Here is a 23,132-nt window from a genome sequence, read left to right as displayed (position 1 = left end):
CCGGATATCATGTATCATCTCTTCTTGTGACCTGAGTGTACCGTGACACCCCTAGTTAGTACTTCACTGACACCTACAGGACTGAATGGAATACTACCAAATACACACATCGTAACTCTGTCCGTCCAGTGTGAGTTGTCGCTTTGCCTTTCAATTGCAGGACTGGGTGAGGAATGAGTGGGAATCATTGAAATCATGGAAATGAATGATTCTACCTTTGTTCAGTGAATGCACACTTAAATTGAGAGCACCTTTGAACCAATCTCTCTGAAAATTATTAGCAAACTTGGGTGATTCCCATTATTGAACTTTCAACCAAAATTCATCTACTCAACTTAGTTTCCAGACACTGTCCTCTTTTCCTCCTAATGCATTGAGTGACCGTAGTGCATCACACTTATTGCAGGTTGATCCTCTTCTTTGTTGTGAATAGGATCCATCAGCCTGAGGCTTAAATATGGAGGGATGAAATCCTCCAATTTCAGTGACTCTTGTGTGTTCTATCTTCAGGCCACTGGAAGGCAAAGAAAGCCAAGGTGGCTACAGAATAGGTTGGTTGCAGTCAAAAATAGAAACAGCCACCAGACAAAAAAACGGTACAGGAACAGACACGCTTTGTCACTTGGTTAGAAGTATGTATAATGCAACAACTACATCCAAGGTCGTTGGAAGTCTGAAGAATGAGCCCTGAAAGAGAACTCAAATATCAGGGAAGTTTTTGAATAAAAAACTAATTTGAGTAATTATTCCAGGTGGGTTTTGGCTGCAAGTGATTCAAACATTTCTGGACAATTCTATGCTCGCAACTTTGAGAAAAAAACTTGCTATTAGGGATGATTATAATCTGTGTTTTTGACGAGGACAAACATAAAACGAGTACATCTCTACATTATCTGTAATTGTGTATTCACTATTGATGATCTGTGATTGGTCAGTTGCCCACTGCCTCCACTGTATTAGGTTTTCGTCAGGTCCCCTCTATTTCAGTTTGTATCTTACTTGGGAAACTTGTTTCGTTATGTACGCAGTGCATTTTCCAAGACAGCGCTGTTCAGGCTGTGCAGTCACTTATGAATCAGTGGTACGTAGCATGACCACTTTTTTCCTTGTAATGTATTTTTGTTAATTTTCAGTTGGCAGTCCAAAGGCAGTAACGTGAATTGACTAGTTCATTGGCCGGCCACAACATTATGTACATTTAGTGAAGAACTGCATCAAACATTCTGCCTGTATGACTGTCATACAACATCATATACATCAGCGTGGTAAAATATTGAATCTGTTTTTTTTTTTCAGTGTCTTCTGAAAAAGTTTTAAAATCTGTGTCGGTCAGTCAGAGACCAATAAAATCTGACTACTCAATAATACGTAATTCGAGCCAATAGGTTTCAGATCACTTACATATAGACATAGTACACATATAGCGGAATAATAATAAACAAAGCAACAATCCATGTCGATTTCGGACTACACCTATTTCCGATTGAACCACGCCCACTTTTGGTTTATGCCCCACCCACTTCAATTACAGATACAGATAATTAAGATGGGTGAACAGATACATATTGTGCACTCGCTCATCCCCAGTTTCAATGCATCAAAAGCAAGAACTAACTGCAAGTTTGCCATGATAAAACATATTAAAATTCAGCCATATGAGAAGTTTTTTTGAGAATTTTATAGTGCTTTTTCATCAAAGGAACAAAGAGCAGATGTCATTGAAGGCTCTTCCACAAGGAACGGATGTATAATTTATCTTTTGATTACCTTCCACAAGACACAATGGCATCTTGTCAAGTTATCACTCTCATTTTTTTATTATTTATTATTGTGAATGTAATTGGCCATAATGAACACGACCAATTCGTAATTCAAACAGTCCCTGTCATTTTCTAAATTGGCTTTTTTGCTGTAGCAGCAAAATAAGCATTTCCTTCTATTGTGTTTATTTCAATAAGATGTAGATCACATTTTCTTTTGATGCTGGAATACATTGAAAGACAAGGCAGTAACATGACGGTCTTTCTTATTAACGATGTATGTTTGCTAAATACAAGGATGAAGAGTCTTGAAACAGTCACTATATTGACACTTACTATGGTACCCATTATGTCATTGTATGGTCATATCACCTCGTACCGAAGTATGGCATTATTAAAAAAAAAAACCTTAAACTGTATTATGGAAAGCAGGAAGTGAACAAATGTAACAGTTACTAATTGTAAAAGTACCAGATGGAGGGGTAGGATTTAATAAGCTTTGCTTCTTCCTACTCCTTTTGGACATGTGGAACTGTGAACTGATTATGTGATGCACTCAATTGTAATCTGATGCATGTTCAAATGAAATAAAACCATTATCATTACCAACTATGAAAATGTATGATGTGAATTGGAAATGCAAAGATTTAAAGGTTTTTCCACTTCACCAATAGCATGCAACATACTAAACTGTCTGAACACATCCCATTTCTCATGAGAGATATCGCACATTCCTCTGTGGTTTATCTAAAAAGTCCAGGTTCCATTTCAAGACATATCTTGATCAACCTTTTGGAACACCAACCAGCACTTTCACTTAAATTCAAGCCGCAGCATGAGCGCAGGTTGGTGTGATGAAACAACCCAAAAGGCCAGATCGTGTTTAAATGGCATTTTGATGACATTTGTTTGCCCTTTCTAACCTCTGGTGGAATTAATTTTCCTTTTGGATGCAGACTTGGTTTTCATTCCCAATACAATGTTCATGATTTTTGAGTTCAGTACTGTCTAGTCTCGTTACACCAATGCGACACCTACAGTATGTACCAGTATATTGTTCACCAGTGTGGAAAAACATATAACAGATACTGTAAACTCTATGGAACTATGTTGGAGGGTTCTGTAAGTGTTACATTGGTTATTTTAAAAATAGATTATAATGTTGTTCAGCCTCCGCAGGGGTTGCAGTCTGGCACAATTTCCCCATGCTCAACCCATGAAATATTTTTTTCATTATTTTCACCATTGTGTAGCCAGAAAAGTAGATAAAAAGAAAATACAAATTCTTAGATAATCAGCAAACACACGGCAATGAAATTTCTGGATGACTAACAAACCAAACCACTGAGAATGTAAGACAAACAGACAATGTGGTCTACCTCAGTGATTGTCAAGCATGGATGCCATTTCTCCCAACAAGGCAAAGAGTCTCTTCTTGGCTCAAACAAATGCAAACCATTCACAGCAGGAAACCGACATGTTTTCTAGTTAATGAGGCTTGACAAGTTTTAGAAGCTACAAGCTAAAAGTAGAACACTTTGTTACACCTCACTGCTGCAGGTAGACATTGACAAAATTAGTCAGTTTGAGTACAAGGTCAAAATTTCTTTCGGATATAAAAAGACAATTTATTGCTTTATTTTTGTTAGCCATTCTGGTACATAAAAATATGAGCAAAGATTTGTTCATTCCCCAGTATCAATTAGAAAAATATGATTAACTGTTTATAATGGGTCTTTATTGATACATTGCTAAACGTAAAATCTAAGCAAATCTTAAAGGGGAACTGAACTTTTTTTATTTTTATTTTGTCCATCTTTCACAATTATGTGAAACATGAAGACATGTTTTTATTTTGGCTGCACAGCGATCGAGTGGTTAGTGCGCAGACCTCACAGCTAGGAGACCTAAGTTCAATCCCTCGGCTATCTCTGTGTGGAGTTTGCATGTTCTCCCTGTGCATATGTGGATTTTCTCCGGGGACTCCGGTTTCCTGGTTCCTTGGTTAAAAAACTCCAAATTGTCCATAGGTATGAATTTGAGTGTGAATGGTTGTCTGTCTATATGTGCCCTGTGATTGGCTGGGATAGGCTCCAGCGACCCTCGTGAGGATAAGTGGTAGAAAATGTTTTTATTTCCCTTTTCTGTGCATATGAGCTAGCTAACAGCGGAAGTCATGCCTATTTTGACACAAAAACCCTCATAAAATACTAAATAAAAATGCCAACAGTGTTCTATTTACATAACTGACTTGTATATTAACCAAGCTACAGCTGTATTATTATTGTAGCAGCTGACATGAAAAACTATATTTATCTGGCGGACGAACATGCTGCCTCGCTAACTGTTAGTCTCAGCGTCATTCACAGATGGAAGAGTGGATACCTAGCTCTCAATTTCACTACAAATACTTGACAAGATGCTCATTTGCATTTTTTACCTGAGGACTGGAGCACACGTCTTGTGCTGGAACGCACAACCATCCCAGGGAGAGCGGACAACGTAAGTGTCTATGCCGCTGTTGTTAACACAATTAGCATTTGTATGTATCAATGTGCCCTAAATGTGTTTTAAATCATCAAAATACGGCAAGATACTCCAACTATTACATAATATCATCAGTGTACTTGTTAATGCATGATCACAGCATGTATATCAAACCATGCAACTTGTTAGAGGGTTTTTTAAGAGGGTTTCATTGTCGAAATCGGTGTATCCCAATGACATGCATTGTTAGCTAGCTCATATTAACTCATTTTATCATGTTACAATGTACAGAAAAGGGAAAGAAATATGTGTTCATGTTTCACATGAGTATTATGAATGACGGGCAAAGTTTAAAAAAAGTGCAGTACCCCTTTAAGTTAAACGTACTGTATGTTACAATGTTCAAAATGGCGTAAAACTAAATTAAAATACCCTTCCTGGCTATAAAATGGTCTGTGTGATTTTGATTTAGAGCTGGAGGCAATTATTCCATCCTCTGAATATTCATCTGCAGAACAAGAAAACAATCAGACTGTCTGGACAACCTCATTAACCCACAATTACCAGTTAATACGAAAGAAACATTTCAGAATCTATATATTCTTTCTATAGAACTGCATAATCATTTCATGATTGCTTTTGTTTAGCAGCAGAAAATAGTCAAACGACAACAACCATGCCAAATTGAAGGAAAAAAATGTAGAATTGAGGTTCATAGCGAGTGAAGCAGTGACACCTTTGGAGGTTTTTTTTTTTGATGTAACAATTTTTGTGTTTCACAATGCATTTATTTATAGTCTCCTCACATTATTAACTGAAAACCTGAATGAAAAGCAGGTTTATCCACCTCTGCAGCGTAGCTTCAGTCGCATCTTATGCCTCATGAAGCGTAGATGAAGCTGACTCCCGGAGAAGAGATCATATGGTATCAGTGTGCACAACGGCTGTTTCAAGCACGGCGCAGACATACACACGGCACACTTGTTGCGTGTCACACATCCACCGGAGTCCGACGCAGCCTCACACCCAACTAAAGTTCCTCTTGCACTAAAAGTGCTACATACATAGTGTCTGCATGCAAATCCATCCCGAGGCCGTACTCTTCCCCAAATTTGCCCACACTCGTAAGTACGGTGGGTTGGAACTGGGGCTTCAGCCACCGTCTGATCACAACACGGGCCTCAAACTCACCACACCCTGCCAAGTGTTCAGCTCCATATGCTGCACCAATCTAAAGCTTTTTAAAGCCATTTTTGAGTCACGTTTTGCGGGGTGCAAAACTTATATCACCTTTTTTTTTTTTTTTTACAATAACTATGGGACCTGGTGTTGCCATCAGAGAATTGATGAAAAGCGGTCCACTAAGCTAAAGTTAATTTCCATTTAAGGACCGAAAATAATACAAATTATTTTAAGTCAAAATAGCAACTAAATGCTGATTAATATTTTTCTTGAATATATCCAATATATCCATATTTGGTAAGGTGGGGTCTCACGAAAACAGGAAGTCCCGCACATTTTTATCGGCCGATGTCGATTTTCACTGATATTGGCCGATACTGATCTGTGGCTAATCGATAGGAGCACCCCTAGACAGGTTGCTCACTAAAAGGACATGAAAAAGAAGAGATTGAGTCACTTTTATTATTTTCTTCATGAACTGAAAAACATTTGTGGTCTTACCTTTTATTTGTACTGTATATGAAGTACATGGTCGCTATTCTCCCAGATACTTTGTTGTAAAAGTCGGATTCATCTTTGTGTTTCTGGAAGTCCAGTTTGGAGAGCTTTTTGATATTGGCTATATAATCCTCCATCTTGGCAGTACAATTAATTCATTCAGCGGAGCATAAAAGTACCGTTATTGCACTTGATAGGAGCTGTTGTATCACCGATACTTGGAACAAAGTTCAATATAAAATATATTATATTACATAATACATAATTATTTGTCGTTATTCTTCTTTTTTTCATGATGACATGACTCCTCTGACCACACCTTGCATGAGATGACCATGTATACTTCTAGGCAGACATGAAGGGCATTATAACATTTCATTTGGAAGCTAGATACAGTATCTGCACTTTTAAGTTACTGTGTTGCATAGGACGCTCTTTCACAGAGAGATTAGCAATTCATGAAGTTGGATTGCAGATGGCTAATGGAGATTTTCAGACAACTCACAACTGTATTAAGGAAGCAGTCAGATACGTGCTGTTACTTCTCTTCTCTTGTTTGTTCTTCCAATTCTCGCTAGTAAAACCACCCATCAATATCCATTGTTTACTTCCACCTGTTTTCACTTTGCATCTCTTCTTAGCAGTGCATGTCAGAATGATTTGCTGAACTGGAGTGTCTTGGATGTATTTGGAGAATTCCACACCCCCATGACATGTCTTGGAACATTCTGTCTGTTAGGTTGCAAGGTTGTTCTCAAACAATTGCAATACAATTTCATCATGACTTTTTGTGATGTAGTAATATTCCTTAAACACCCGAACAATGTCCAATCTGTATTGTTGTCCTGCCTTCTCACATTAAAAATGAATATATGGGGCCCTGAGGAATTTCTCCATCTGTTGAATTCTTAAAGAGGGTTGGATGGCCACTGCAACCCATCACTACAGTATGTCCATTGTTTTGGACACAAGCAGCTGTGAGCTACAGTATGACTGTATGTAGCCATCACTCAGTGTTGGTTGAATCGGCTTTGCAACCTAATCTAATGACACTGCATTAATTGGTAGTGATGTGATATATGGATACTTCCGATGCCAGCTGTTCATGCTCTAAAATGGATTCTCAAATGAAAATATTTATACTTTGATCCTTCTGTTGTTTGTAATGTTTATCTGTTGAATCATTGACTGATCTAAAACAGAGCCATGTGTACATTGTGAATAAAGTTTTCATTCTTGTATCTAAGCAACACCAACTATAAGCCACACATGCCCACTTCATAAAAGGGCATGTTGTGGTGCTAACTAATCACACAGCAAATTAACCCTCAAAAGGTGTACCTAAGAAATATACAAAGTACCAATAGCTGTTTAAAATGTAAACAACATTCACGTTTTCCATAATACATTGCATCTGGCAAAGCATTTCACTGGAGTTGTATAGGAAATGGAAAATGGATGGATGGTGCTACAATGCTGCCTCTGTCCACCAGAGGTTGCCAGAGGAGCCCAGAGGGAGGCTGACATCATTGCAACAGATCTTTTCTTTTTAAAACTCGTATCAGTATCTTCAGTGTATGTTTCAGGTAGTGTTAAGTGTTAAGTTGCTGTGTGATGAGTTTACGGATTTAGTGTTCTTAGTAAGCTGACAGTGTGAGTCAGACAGCTATATTGAGTGGCACCATATTTAAATGAATAGTTTTGAAGGAGATGTCAAGAGATTAGAATTTAGCCGTAAATTGGCTGCACTGCTGGCTAGCTGTCTAGCTTGGCTATATTATAAATCACCTCGCTACCGCAAAACACTTTGTTTAAGATAAGTAAATTAAATAAATTCATTACTAATGTATTTTAATTAATATGTTATCTAATCAAATAATTAAATGCATTGAATTCTTTCTGCTTTTACAAATTTTCCAGGCACATTCGGTGAATATGCACAAACTATCGATATCGCTAATACCAGCCTGAATTTTACTCAGGATCGGATGAGTGAATGCACAGTCTCAGCACACCTGAAGATGCACAGGTGCGTAGGAAGCAGGCGTAGCCAACAAAGTGTTCAAAAAGAGGTTCCTGCACACTGTGTCGCTCTCATTCATGAGTTTATTTAGATAACGTTTTGGTCCATTTGACCTTCATTAGACATATTATCCCATCTCTTCCATCCCTACACACATATATGTATGTCCCAGATGGGTCGATGGGATCGAAAACAAATTCGAGGTAAGGCACATCACTATTAATTGATAAACAGTGTGCAAGAAAAGCACATTTTTTCGGAATGATCCTGCCCTTTTTCAGACTTGGATCCTGACCAGATCTCTAAGGCAAAGCAAATTGTTGCGATTGTCTGATGAATTAATTATCTTGTCATATGCCACCTTTGGCTGGGGGCATCTCTGTGTCTGACACATAGTTCACTACTGACAGACACTAGGGAAGTCAATTAGCCAGGCTCAGAGAATCAAAGTGACTTCCTTCACGGATTATATTCAAACTTGTTGAATTGAAAGAAGCAAATTGGCTGCACACACTGTTTCTTTATTGTGACCCTGAAGATAAGCAGCTTTGTCTCAACCTGGCTGTTGAAGTGTTGGGGTCTGCCCATGAAAGACTCCATGCAGTGCTTTGTCTGACTAATCCTTCCTGCAGAGTGGTGTGATGATCTCAGAAGAGAAGCAGAGAGTGTGTTATGTTCCTGTGTGTCCTTGTCACTAATGTCATTTCTAATGAGATGTGGGTATTTTTAGTGTGGACATTTCCTGTGACCAAATCTAGAAACAGATAGAACACGGTGCTCTATTCATGTAGAACTGTACACAGCCTTTGCTTTCATTGCAAATACATCCGGAATCTATTTGAATATGCGGGACAAGGTTGAAGCTGTCTGACCTTACCGCGGAGGTCTGCACTCCGCACTGTTTACCGCACATCAAAGCAAACAGGTATAGGATTTCATTCTAAGAGAAAAAGAAACACGGTAATAAAAATAATAAGAAACCATTAATGTATCATTACCGCTGCCAAACATGAAAACCTGACCGCAAGAGGTATAATTTGCACCCGTGTTGGTTGGTTTATGTGTTTAGCTAAATTATACAAAATTTGTTTTCTCTTGTTATACTTACGTAATGGCACCATTTTGACACAGCTTTGTATTGGATCGAATAAGAAAGTACAAGTGCACTGTATGCTATTACATTCAAATGTCTATGCTTCTATTCTAGTTTCTATGTATAATTGAACAGGTTTTGCTGTTTCTCTTTATATTTAGATTAGTCTCAGTGTTTTATATGAGACAACTGGGGCATTCATTATAATTGCCACAGTCAATTCATTAAGAGTGATTGCAACCCACCCACTTTGTGCATTTCTGAAAATACCGTTACACCTGAAAAAGACACATTCTGGATTGCACCGTTGGTTCACAAATTTCCCCAATGCAATTATTTACAGGTTGTAACCACACTATGCCAAGTGTTTACACTGGTATACAAACAAGAACCTAATGGGACACCAAGAGATTGTATGATTTGTCTTATGATGATGATTTTTGATGCATGTATAACAAGTACATGACATGTTCTCCCAACCGGCTGACTAAAAACCTGACAAGGGAGTTAAAAGTTACAGTTGAGCTGCACTCAAAACGTGTTTATTTTTTGTAGCGTTCAATCACCACAACATCATTAAAAACAGAGATAATATAACAAATATTTATGTCATGAGACACCAAACTCATGAGATTGGGTCCATGAAAATGAGGCATTCATTTTAGGAAAAGTACAATAAAAAAATGACTGGACAAACAACCTTTTTTTATGTAACCAAGTCACAAAGCAATGCAGGTGCATTTTTAAATATTTATTGTCCACACAAATTGATGATATTATTGTCAATATTTGCTATGATAATGTATTATAATAATATATCATAATAGAACATTTTTTTAATGTCATCTTTCACGCTGTGAAGTTGTGGAATTGCCGTTTGTGACATATTTTCTGAAATATTTTCATATTTTCTTTTCAATATGGGTGTCAGCATTAATATTCCATCTTGTAGTTGAACAGTGCCAATTCACTGATTTTTTGTCTACTTGTCTTTGTAAATTTTATGTCCAGCTATCCTTTAAGATTTTTAATTTGAAATAATATTATTATTATAATTAAAACAAATACTTTCTCATTACAAAAGTAATTCATATTTAAAGACATATTTTTGCGTTTTTATTAGTTATTAATATCAACATTTCGCTTTTTCTAATTACTTAAAGCTTTTTTGCTCAATTTATCCACTTTTGCTGGGTTTTTGTTGAATTTATTTTTGCAACGAGCCAGTAATTCTATCAGGACGAGCTTACCTCAAACTTTGTAATGCTTTAATCTCCAGAGAGGTACTAGGCAAGGCTGCCCACTCTCACCATACCTTTTTATAATATTGAAGGAGCAATTAGCAGGAGCCTTCTGACAAATGAAAAATACTGAGGGAATACAAAAAAGATAAATCATAAAATAAGTCTTTATGCAGATGATGTAATACTCTTTCTCCAAAATTCAGCATTTTCTCTCTTTTCAACAGTTGCACTAACACACATTCTCCTTTTATCCCATTAACTTCAGACACTACTAAATATCCAGGAGTTCATTCTTCCTCCAAGCTGTCAGACGTTTTGCGTCTGAAGTACACTTCCATACTCAAAACAATACAAGATGATCTTAGTCGATGGAATAACCTGCCATTATCGAGGAGAGTAGCAACAATAAAAATGACAATTTTTCCCAACATCAACTACCTTTTCTTGATAGTCCCGCTTAAACCTCATTGCACCTGGTTTACAACCCAAAACTAATTTATTAATATATTAAATTAATATTAATATTAACATTAATATTGCTGACCTACCCATTATTAGCACCAAAATAAAAAAAAACAAAAAAAAAAAACACTATGACTGGAAATATATTCATGTCCACACACTTTGACCAGCCTGGTAGGATTTTCGGAAAAATCGCGTGCAGGCCCCACAGCTGTGTGGAGTTTGCATGTTCTCCCCGTGCATGCGTGGGTTTTCTCCGGGTTCTCAGGTTTCTTCCCACATTGCAAAAACATGTTAATTGGTTAGCAGATTAAAAAGTTAATTGGCGACTCGAAATTTTCCATAGGTAAGAATGTGAGTGTCAATGGCTTTTTGTGTGTATGTGATTGGCTGATGACCAGTCCAGAGTGTACCCCGCCTTCCGCTCGAAGACAGCTGGGGTAGCCTCCAGCATGCCTGCGACCCTTATGAGAATAAGTGTTATAGAATAAATGCATGGATGAACGAGAGTAACCGTAGGAGTAATAACAATACAGAAAGATGCTTTAACGATACAGTAGTTATTGCTATGTCTGCCAGTTGTCTCTCTCACTGTTTGTCCACAGGTTCTTCCACTACGCTCTATATCCAGTCCATTCAATCGGTTCTCCCAACTCCACTCCTAGCATTCCTGCACCAGCACTATATGAAGTGGATGCTCTCACCAACTGTGACTACATCTCAGTCGCCTCCTTTCCCCTAACTCTTCCCTTAACAGTTAATGATGTGACCTAACGATGTCTTTACTCGCGTCTCTCTTTTCTCTTCTCCCCCTCTAACCATGTTCTGTTCGGTGGTCTGAATGATAAATTTGCAATGCAATCGGAACAGGAGGGGTATGCCAGACTCACCTGTCGTAAAGCAAAACAGGTCTAGCAGTCCAGTCATACACTTAATCATGCACTCATATTGCATTATTAAGCCTGCACTCATATTGCATGATTAAGCTGCTGAACAGGACACACACACACACACACACATATACACATAATTAGAATTTGAATAAAAGATATCTGCAGAAGGTTTCATATACAAAGTATACACAAACAAAAAAGTGCTAAATCACTCAAGACAATATTAAATAAAATATTGATTGATAGCACACAGGCAGAAGTGCCATTGTTGTTCCATGCTGAATAAATATGCAACAACTAGCAAGGCCATAATATTCACCAGCTCCTCTTTAGCAGCATTTTATAACTGTTCATGTCTCAGCAACCATTAGTATTTCTATTAGGAACAACAGGCCACCTGCCCGAGTTGAAGTGGATATGAAATTATAAATCATGTCAACTCTCATGGTCTCTGGTTTCAGCACATTCATGGTGCCTGGAAATCACAAGGAAATTGAACGTAGGGCTATTAGGGTAGCATATCACCACATTTGAGGGCAGAGGGTAACATCTTTCATCCATCTCAGAAGAAATAAAGAACCCAGGCAAACCTGATATTCTCCGGTTTCCGCACTGTTTTGACTGACAATTTGAGCTTCATAAATTAATTCCAAAGAATCACAGTTCGGTAAGAGTTTGGATTTTGTTCTCACCCTTGCTGGAGTGGGTTGTAGAAAAATATTTCCCGTATAACCTCCCCTTGAAGCTCACCAATGGGACAGAGTTAGTGTGTCCTGGCTATGCATAGCCATCCATCCTGAAGTACAAAAGTGACACGGGGTTACGGCCTGTGCCAGTTGATGGAAGCTGCCACCAACTCTCAGTTAAAGTACTGCCGGACAAATCCCCATTCCCTTGTCCTCAGAGAATTTCTATCTTCCTGACATTCACCTAGTATAACACATGGACACCAAAACAGAGGTTATTTATTCATGACCATTTCCAGGAACTGTGTTTGCACATGGTTTTACATTTCATTAGAAATGGACATGGGACTGTCAGAGGTTTCACCTTCACAACTGGACTGAAGGGTTTAAATCGATGGCTGCCCTGTCCTTAGTGCTGCCCTTGTCTAATTTAGGGTCCTCTCCGGTGTAATGACAGCCTTGCGCCATTAGTTGGCTATTGTGTCCTGCCCTGTCCTTCTACACTGTTCATTTGTTTTATGGGTTGTCTTTGGAGTGCTTGTCAGGACCGGTTCCATATACTGTAGTTTTTTCTTTGGGCAATTTCAAGGATCTTGATCTATGCCGCTTATCCTCACTGGGGTAACGGGTATGCTGGAGCCTACCCCAGCAAGGAGGGATACTCACAGGGCACATATAGACAAACAACCATTCACACTCACTATTGACAATTTGGAGTCTACAATTAAGGTCCCATGCAGGTTTCTGGAATGTGACATGCATGGGGAGAACATGCAAACTCCACACAGAGATGCCCAAGCAGAGATTCAAACCCGATCTTGTGACAGTGTGTCCTACATGCTAACCACTCGTCCACCGTATATCCATTATGTAATTATATCTAGACCAAACTGTGCTGCACAGTTTTAGTTGCTGCTCTGTTGTTTTGTTTCCAATTGTTCATGTACAGTAAACCTCGGATATATCGGAAATTCGGACAGATAAAAAAGAACCGATTTTTCTGTAATGCATTTCCAATAAAAATTCATTGCATATATCAGATTTTTTATAACGGATTTTGCCTATTTCGGACATAATCTCCAGTCCCGCTCCAATGCATTTCCATTGAATTTCCCTCGCATATATCGGATGGCCGCATCGTGGCACTCCGATTTGCCGAATCGTGACAGGCCGCTATACGACGTCATTTGCAGCGTTTGCAGCGTTGCCTGCGCGTCCAGGTACATTGGAAACATAGTCAAGGAAGTGCCTTTTTATAACGGATAAAATCCTATTTACGCATATACCGGATATAAATCCGATATATGTGTAAAACGGACATTTTCCGGTATACGCATATAACGGATTTCGCTTATATCGGACAAAACCAGAGGGAACAATTGAATCCGATATATCCGAGGTTTACTGTAGTAGTGGCATTGCAGTAAAATGACAGGTTTTTCCAACTCAGTGTGACATTGTCTGTGTGTGGAACTTTTCCAAAACACACACAAAGCTGTTTTACGTCGATCATTCTTGAAACAGGTTCTGAAGTTGTGGAAATGTTTCAAAAGAAGTTTGCTGAAGCCTGAAACTAAAGCCTCCTCACTCTATCGTATATGCCTGTGATGGTACATCAGTAGCTGTAGTTACAGATCAGTACTCCACCTTTATCACTAATTATTCCTAATAAAAGAACAACATGTTGCTTCAAATATTGTCTGAAGGCAATCAATTTCAATTAATCTAATCATTAATTAGAAGAAACACTAGGCAACGGAAGGTTTAACTGAGTGGGTTACTTTAATGATGGCATTTCAAGGTCCTGAGATCCCATTGGGATTCTTTCAAAGAAAGTGGACCAGATTATAGCCTGGAAGCGTTGGGATCACAATTTTCAACCCAAATCCCTGGATGGTAGTGTCATTTCATGTGGGACTACATAGAGCTTTCTGCCGTGGGTTATCTTCATGACAAAATGCCGGCTTCATCCTTTTTTTCTATTCCAGGCACATCGTCATTACAATGTGTCATGGATACCCATGTGACTCACCCTTTAGCTTGACAGGCACACATGTTAAATACAATGGGGCAATCATATTTGCATTGCAGCTTACATCATGTACAAATTTTCCAAAAAATACCAAATTAACCCCCCCCCCTTTACAGTCTTTTTGGAACCAAACAGACCGTAAGTAAATTTCAAATTAAAATGAGCGATTTAAATCACTTTCACACTTGTATTGCCGATATGTAGATTACATAATAATGGAAAATAAGTAATATTTTACATAAATAAGACATTACGATATTTTCCACACCATCAGGCACACCACATTATAAAACACAGTCTCAATTACGGGGTCTATTTCTGTACTTAACACATATAAGTTGCACCGTATTATAAGGTCATGCGGTTTACAAAAAAAAATAGGCAACGGAAGAAAAGCAGTGAGTTAAATTCTACCGTTTAACAATACACTCCTCGTATTTTTAATTAATATTCTCCTACAAATCCATCAAAGTCCTTATCTTCTGTGTCTGAATCAAACAGGTGGGCAATGTTCTCCATCAAACATGTCAGGTTCACTCTCATCATTGTTGGAGTCAGTTTCGTTGTTAGGTGGCTGTTCAGCAACGATGCCAGCTTTCGCCAAAGCAAACAGTTAAAGCAGTAAGTCGCCCGGTGCTGCTCGCAACTCCATTTTGTCCAGTGGTTGGAGTTCTTTTGTTAATCCTCCTGGAATGATTATAAGCTCCGAATTAATTTGCTTTACTTGTTTTTTCACAGCAGCAGAGAGATGGACGCAATGTTGGCAGATGTTAAGCGCATGATCGTACAGTTCTCTGATTGGTTTATTGTTGCCATTTTACGTATTTTTCTCTGACTGGTTTATCGCTGCTACGTATTATTACGTATTATATTACGTATTATATTACGTCCCTGTGTCCGACAGTCAATCAAGCGGCGTACTTACCAGGCTTTTAAGTGCGCCTTGTAGAGGGGAAAATACAGTACATAGCCTCACATTTGACTCACACAATGACAGCATACTTGGTGGCTATTGTCTCATCAATGGAACATTCCTGACACCAAGAGGTCATAATAATAGAATACTTCTGTAACTGTGGAGAGCACACATATGCAGTTAATATTCACACAGGAGCAACAACACACTTCAATCACTGGCACACGGCACCCTAGTAAACCATAAAACAAACCATAGTAACAAACAACAACTGTAGCAAACTGATATCACACATGTCAGTTCCCAGGCCCCGCCTCTTAAAGGGGCACACAACATCACAGATTTTACACTATATATTACATCTTCTGAATACCTTATATTTGTGTTTCGATAATTGTATTTGTATTTTTGTATTTGTATTTTTTTATTTTTATGTATTTTAATTTGATTGCTTATTTGGGCCAAGAAAATGTACATTATATATACAGTGGTATGAAAACCATTATTTCTTAATAAATGATATATATATATATATATATATATATATATATATATATATATATATATATATATATATATATATATATATATATATATATATAACTGACCAACCAGTGATTTATGAAGAAAAATCTCATACACAAAATTATCATACACATACATATGCATACACATACGTATACATATACATATAAATATACTGTATCATGACTGTATTGCATATTTCCCCAGTGACCAACATTTCACATATCTTTAATCAATATATTAATTCCATAAATTATTGATACTATCAATACTATGCACAGATGATTATGGTACTTTGTAACTAGTCAAAAAGAATAATAAATAAAAAACATTCAGAACGACCTATCCACATGTCAACAAATCATTTGCTTAGCCTATTACGACAAAATGGGAAATTATAATTCCAGCTCATAGCTTTGACGCTAAACTATGGAGGTAGCATAATGAGGACCTTTGAGACTGATGTAACCATTTGATGTCAGCGGTGAATTGTTGGCATTTTCTAAATTTGACTTGGTAAGTACTTCAATGAACATCAAGCATGAATAATAAATGTAAAGAGCAAAGACTTTGTGAGATGGCAATTTCTGGGGATTTAACGTTCCCTCTTAAAAAAATGATTTTAACTAACATTTAATAAGCACGGTGGTATCAAATTACTCTCTCATTTACCTCTTCTCACCTTATGATATGTATTGTCTCAGTTGCTTGGTAAACGAGCCAGTTGAAAGAAAAATACAATCAAAATACAAATTTACAGAATAAAAAAAACAGTCACATTGCTCAGCAAAAACTATTAGCATTCCGACGTCAACGTCACAGTCTCCCTTTGAAGCAAGTAAAGCTCTAAAACGGCCAAGCAAAGAGATTGCAAGATGAAAGAAGGAACAAGCCATCCATTGTGTGCCATCATTCCATCTGAATAAATGTGTTTGCCTTGTAGGTCTAATTGAAAGCATCCATCTTATGAAGTCAGCGGGAACAAATTTGGATGTGAGGGCTGTGATCGCTTGGCTATTAGCGGTTGGTGAGTTGACAATCCATGTGGTTGAAATGTATTAATAGATTTAGACTAAACTGGAATACATACATTAGGTAAAGGTTATGCAGTGTGAGTTAATCCCCTTTAATTAACACAAACACAATTCTTAGTTACATTAAAAACACAAAATGCCACACAAGGATTACTAGATCCACTGAATAGAAGGAGTTGTCATGACAGCATTGAGTCTCAGATTATTATCATGTCCTCAATGCACACGTGTGACAGGTAAATTTTAATAGACAGTAATTTAGCTTGGTAATAGATACCTTCCATTCTCCGCTCATTGGGTACAGTCACCCCTCGGTGCATCGCGGTTTAAACAATACAGTGTCTATGACTTGTTGTGTGTCCCTACCTACCTCAAAATTTTGCCTCAACAAGTCTCAACAAGATGTTCGTTTGGCGTCAGCGTTTTTTAACTGAGGACTGAGCACACATCTTGTGCTGTAACACACGGCCATCCCAGTGAGAGCAGACATTGTAAGTTTTGTCACTGTATCTATGCCGCTGTTGTTGACAGAACTAGCATAAGTGTGTGAAATCAATGAGACCGGAAAAAAGTTTCAGTGGCAAATATGGCGAGTTACTGCAACTATTTTTTTTTTTTTAATTTGGGCTAATATATGAAACATTACAGTACATTTCTTACATCAATTAAAATATAACTTTCCATTATTTACATTTGTATTCAACTATCTGATCACAAGCCCAAAAGGAGTAGGCTGAAGCAAAAGCTTATAAATGCCTACCCCTTTTTGCAAGATATAATCATGTTCATGCCACAGTCTTGTTTTCCCCTGTTATTATCATTGTAATATTATTATTGTTATTATCATTTTTATTTTTTAATTTTTATCTTTTTATTTATTTTTTTATTTTTTATTTTTTAATTTTTTGTATTTTTGTATTTTTTTTATTTTTTATTTTTCTGCTTTCATCCATTTATGTGTTAATGTATATCAAACCATGCAATGTTGTTTTTTTTTTTAAAGGTATTCATAGTCTAAATAGATTTGTCCCAAATACGTGCATTGTTAGCTAGCTCATATTGACTAGTTTTCTTGTGTTTTATTGTACAGAAAAATAAACCACGCCCAATTCCCAGTATAGATACAGATAATTTAGATGGGTGAACAGAAACAAATACAGGTTGTGGTGTACTTGCTCATCCCTATTGCAGTTAGCCATGGCATGCATGTCCAACAGAGTGAGATAGAGTGATAGAGTGAAAAAAGTTATCCTCCTGTTCCATGTGAAAGTGGTAATTTTTTGGCTTCTTGAACCAATTAATTATGATAAACGAGGGACATCTGTAAAGAAAGTTTTAGCACTAACTGAGACACATGACTGACAAATGTAGTGTGCAGTAAAATGTTGCCTTGTTTTTGCCGCATTTCTTTACAGGTTGCAGGTTTGTGGAAACCACAGATTAGCCACTACTGGGTGTTGTGTTTAACTCTGCTTTAGTTTAAGTCGGGAGTGAATAAAGGATTGTTGACGGGGTACAGCAGCTCTCAATGTTGAGCAGCGAAGCACTACTGGGGCACGATCAAAGAATTCAGTCAACCAAAGCTGCTGCTCAGTCCAGACTTTAGCCGATCAGGCTCCTATACTAATCTCTTGCCTCTGTCTCCTTTGAGAAGACAGAACAGCAAAGCACCGGCCACATCAAAACTGCATTGGAAAAACAGGTCAGCGTGGATTGTTAAAAATGTACCACTTTTCCTACTGCGCAGGCTACACTCATGTACTGTGTCTCACCATTGGAACAATAATAGTGTGGTTTGATGTGTGTGAGTGTTTTCACCGTATTGGATGGGAATGCCAATAACATCTTCAATGCCTTTGTGGAAAGCTCTGGGTGGTTTGTTTTCATTTTAATCTAAATATCCAACAACTTACTTCTCTCCAAACACAGCAAACATGAAGGTAGTTTGGCTCATTAGCATTGAAGCAGAAGTATGAGTGGCATGTACCAATCATGGACCCTAATGTGACTAAAATAAGCAGACATTTAATATATTTTTTGATTAAAATAAGACTTGGATGAGTGGTTAACGTGCAGGCCTCACATTTAGTAGACAGCTAGGCATTTGATTCCACCCTCGGCCATCTCTGTCTGGAGTTCGGTTTCCTCCCACATTCCAAAAACATGTTAGGTTAATTGGCGACTCCAAATTTTCCATAGGTATGAATGTGAGTGTGAATGGTTGTTTGTCTATATGTGCCCTGTGATTGGCTGGCGACCACTCCAGTGTGTACACCAGTCCAGGGTGTACCCCGCCTCTCGCACGAAGACAGCTGGGATAAACTCCAGCACCCCTACGTCCTTATGAGGACAAGCAGTAGAAAATGAATGAATGAAAATAATACTTGCAAAAACCTACTTGCAAAAAAAAATACACAATTTTAATGGGCCTGTGAATGGCAAATAAAAGCAAATAAAAAATACATAAAATATAAAAGAAGCATTAAGTAACTTGGTAAAAACTGAAAGAGTTAGAAGAGTTGATTCGAAAAAACTAATAAGTCTGACTTACACACATGCAGTACACATATAGCTGAATAATAAACAATAAATATAGCAACTTCTGATCAACCCATGTTAATTTCTGACTTAAAATAATGTACCAATTGGGCTAAACCATGCCCACTTCCAGTTTACGCCCCACCCATTCCAAGTAGAGACATGGATACAGATAATTTAGATGGCTGAAAAGATAAACATATAGGGCTCTAACTTTGTGGCGCAGTGCAAGGTGGCGCAGCATGGCGCACCCCACGCATTGGTAATTTGATCCAGCTAATTTGAGGCTGCAAAACAACATTGTGCCCATCTCTCCGCTACTGTGAAAAACCAAGTGAAGCAAACTGTCTGAATGCAGTCGTTTAGGCGGAGGCGGTTGCTGTGTGTGACTGGCCAATCACAAACCATGAAGAGTGACTACATAATGAGCATTTTCTTTAAACACGAACATGGATAATGACGAAATGTACTAGTGTCATACATGTATTCGACAACTCATCCCGACTTTAAACCATCAACTCAGGTGATTATTGGATACAACTGCCCCTGCTGTCAACAATCTTGACAGTTTTAACCTTTCAGAGAACTGAAAGTTCAAGCAACCAAAACAAGTGCAGCGATCTTATTATGATACAGCTAATAATACCAAGCCTATTAGCTGTCTAGACTACAAGAACCCATTAGACCAGGAAGAGCATAGCAAATGCAGCAAATAGCGGTGCTGCCAGTCAAAGTGCCAGTCTTCATAAAACACACTCAGCAAAATCGTTAGTGTGCAACTCAGATGAACCTTTTCGTGTGTTTATTGTTGTGTTTATTAGTTCATGTTTTGTGCTTTCATTCTGTTCTGCTGTGTCCTGTTATTTTAGTATTCCACTTTTCCACTCTTTTTTTCTCACTCCTGTCTTTAAGTAATTAGTGATGTTTTCAAGTCCAGTGGCCGCACCGGGAGGGTGCTAGTTCATTATTTCTCATGATTTAGGTCTTATGCTTGGTTTTCAAACTCAGGGTTTGCTCTAAACATAACTACAGTGGATCCCCCCAACATTTATGATTTAGCATTCACAGTCTTCCAAATTCGCAGATATTTGTGGCATTTTTTTTTCTTGAAAAATGGCTTTCTGCAGAAACCACATCACATTCATCATAGGTCAGTAAAGTTAGATATATATGTGCTAATACAGATAAAATTGAATTATGACCCACAATGTTTATGTCTACGGATGTCCATATTGGCATACAAATATACTGTAGATATTTCATCATATCGGTACAGGTTTTTCAGTCTCATAAAACTGCACTATTCTTATTTCCAAGTTTTGTTTTTGAATTGTAAATATGCAATTTGTAACGACTGTTACATTTTCTGTTCTGTTACGTTTTCCTGAAACCAATGTACAGATTGAACTCTTGTCCTGCCTGTTCAGAACGCCAGGGCAAAAGTTCAATCTGTGTCCAATAGTTTCAGCACCTTGGCGCGTTTGGTCCATAGAATAATGGCATTTACGGAGTGAGCCCTTTTGTCAGTCATACAGTCGCTTTGTCTTGGTGGGTGGAGGCAGGGCCAGTATCATACAAACAGAATAAAGTGTAATGGAAATTATATTAATAAATTGCAATATATGTTTTCTTGACACTTTTTCACATCAGTATATATCATATATCACATATCAAGTTAATATCTAATTCCGTTCTCATAGCTAAGTCTCATATATGGTTTTGTCTCTTGAACCAAGTGTCTCATGAGACCCTTACTAATGATAATAGTACCAACTAATGACAGATAGTGATGCACATGCCTTCCAGGAACCACAAAGCGGCTGTAAATTGTGCTAAACAGGGAACACAAAAACAATTAAGAGCACAAAACAGGGAACAAAAACTATGGAAAACCAAAACTGAAGTAGGAAGCATACATGTGTTTACTACACAACATTAGCTTGAGCAAAGAGCTGCTGGCTATATCGGTTTGGTTGACATCAGTATTCTCAATAAAGTGCTGGACAATATCGGGTATCAACTTATTTTCTTAAATAAAAATTCCCGTATTATATAAGCATCTTGGATGCCATCAGTCGAGAAATGAGAGACATTCATTTCCATTGGGAAAAATGTCCTGGAAATGGGGAATTTTGCGAAATCTGGGCATTTTTCAGATTAAATGTTTAGGTTACTCTACTTTCTCAAATGAGCCAGACATTTTGATGTATCAATGGTTAAAAATGGGTTAAAACTGTGGGACTATGCTTGCCAGCATTCATACAATTATACTACTTAATAATATACTAAATTCTGAATGGAATTACAGCAGGCAACCTTGTGGATCATATAGACTTACATGCAGTCTGCCATTGGCTGGTAGTCCCGAATCGTAACCCCAGGATCTACCTTATATGCCAGTTTCCTTCTTGTTTTGTTAGACAACGTGGTGTATTACTTCCATGTATTCTTATACACAAGTTAGAAGGCTATTTAGTTGTGTTTGTTCATCCTCTCGCTCCCTGGTGTATTTGCGCTATTTAGCAATACTCCCTAGCCCCTTGTTAGTGTTCTTATCGTTTTGTTAGCGTCCTACTATTTTTACACTGTGCCTTATTTATTAGCGCTCTGCACCGATCCCTCTGATACCCCTTGGAACCTTGCTGCTCTGTGTTAGCAGACTGTTATTAAAGACTTTATTGATCCAACCCATTGCTGGTTGTCTTTGTATCTTGGAGTAATGCTAAATGACAACAGAGCAGAACATAACAACGATGTTACTAGTATTATTAAAAAGTGTTTGCTCATGTCGATGTTGATATATATACAGTTGACTACTTTTCTCGACATAAAATGTCGCAGCACACCTACTGTCGGAAGTGATGGTAATGGTTTTATTTCATTTGAACATGCATCAGATTACAATTGAGTGCATCACATAACCAGTTCACAGTTCCACATGTCCAAAAGGAGTAGGAAGAAGCAAAGCTTATTAAATCCTACCCCTCCATCTGGTACTTTTACAATCTGTAACTGTTACATTTGTTCACTTCCTGCTTTCCATAATACAGTTGAAGTAACCTGGATTGCATGCAATTTTTGACAGAAAAAGATGCCCACTGACAACGCTTGCGCTCATTTCTAGTAAACAACACATGCATGATGCACATTGTTCCCACATGTCACCACCACTTCCTGCAGCCGTGAAGTAGTCATGACATTATTTGGTCCCATTTTGATGCTACGCTATAGCAGGTATAATCCCTAACTTAATTAAACCACGTCTATGCAAGAAACTTGCCTATAAGGGCTCCAGAGAAGAAGCTCTCTTTGCAGAAAAGAAAATGTATGTTTACGTTACTTCACAACTGCAGAAAGAAAACACAGCAAAGGAAAGCATAGACAGTGTGGGAGAGGGATTGTGGTCTAAGAGACATCACTTTGGGCATTATGATCTATTATGACCTATGACCTATAATGCAAATTTTTCAGCTCTTTGTATAGAGTTGTTGACTCCTAGAAAGTGTTATAGTTCTTCCAGAATCTGCACCTATTCAGCTGTATTATACTTTTTCCACTTTTCTGACCTATAAATGTAGTTAAAATGTTGGATTCTTGTGTTAAACGATGCCAAACTTTCAGATAATGAGGTTTTCACATTTGGAAGTGAGCCCTGAAAGAAGTTTGGGATGGCTCAAAACGCTCGGTTTCAGAAGGCGTGATAAAACTGCCCCTTTATGAGGAGCTGATTTCCTTATATGGGTGTGGCTGTAAGCCAGA

General features: G+C 37.8%; 1 protein-coding gene and 1 long non-coding RNA gene across 3 annotated transcripts in view; both read right to left on the bottom strand.

Moving 5' to 3' along the window:
- Positions 1-23,132, bottom strand: part of LOC131139792 (glypican-6-like) — a 131,451-nt gene that overhangs the window by 74,922 nt on the left and 33,397 nt on the right. The gene's annotated exons all lie outside the window — the stretch shown is intronic.
- LOC131139794 (uncharacterized) lies at positions 14,092-15,711 on the bottom strand. Its single transcript, XR_009132299.1, has 2 exons — positions 15,286-15,711; positions 14,092-15,047 (listed from the first exon to the last, which is right to left on the bottom strand). It is a non-coding gene; the product is annotated as an uncharacterized LOC131139794 (long non-coding RNA).

This window comes from Doryrhamphus excisus, chromosome 12 (genome assembly GCF_030265055.1).
Source record: "Doryrhamphus excisus isolate RoL2022-K1 chromosome 12, RoL_Dexc_1.0, whole genome shotgun sequence".
Taxonomy (NCBI): Eukaryota; Metazoa; Chordata; class Actinopteri; order Syngnathiformes; family Syngnathidae; genus Doryrhamphus; species Doryrhamphus excisus.
The sequence above is the reverse complement of the archived record's forward strand: the minus strand, read 5'-3'. Positions and strand labels throughout refer to the sequence as shown.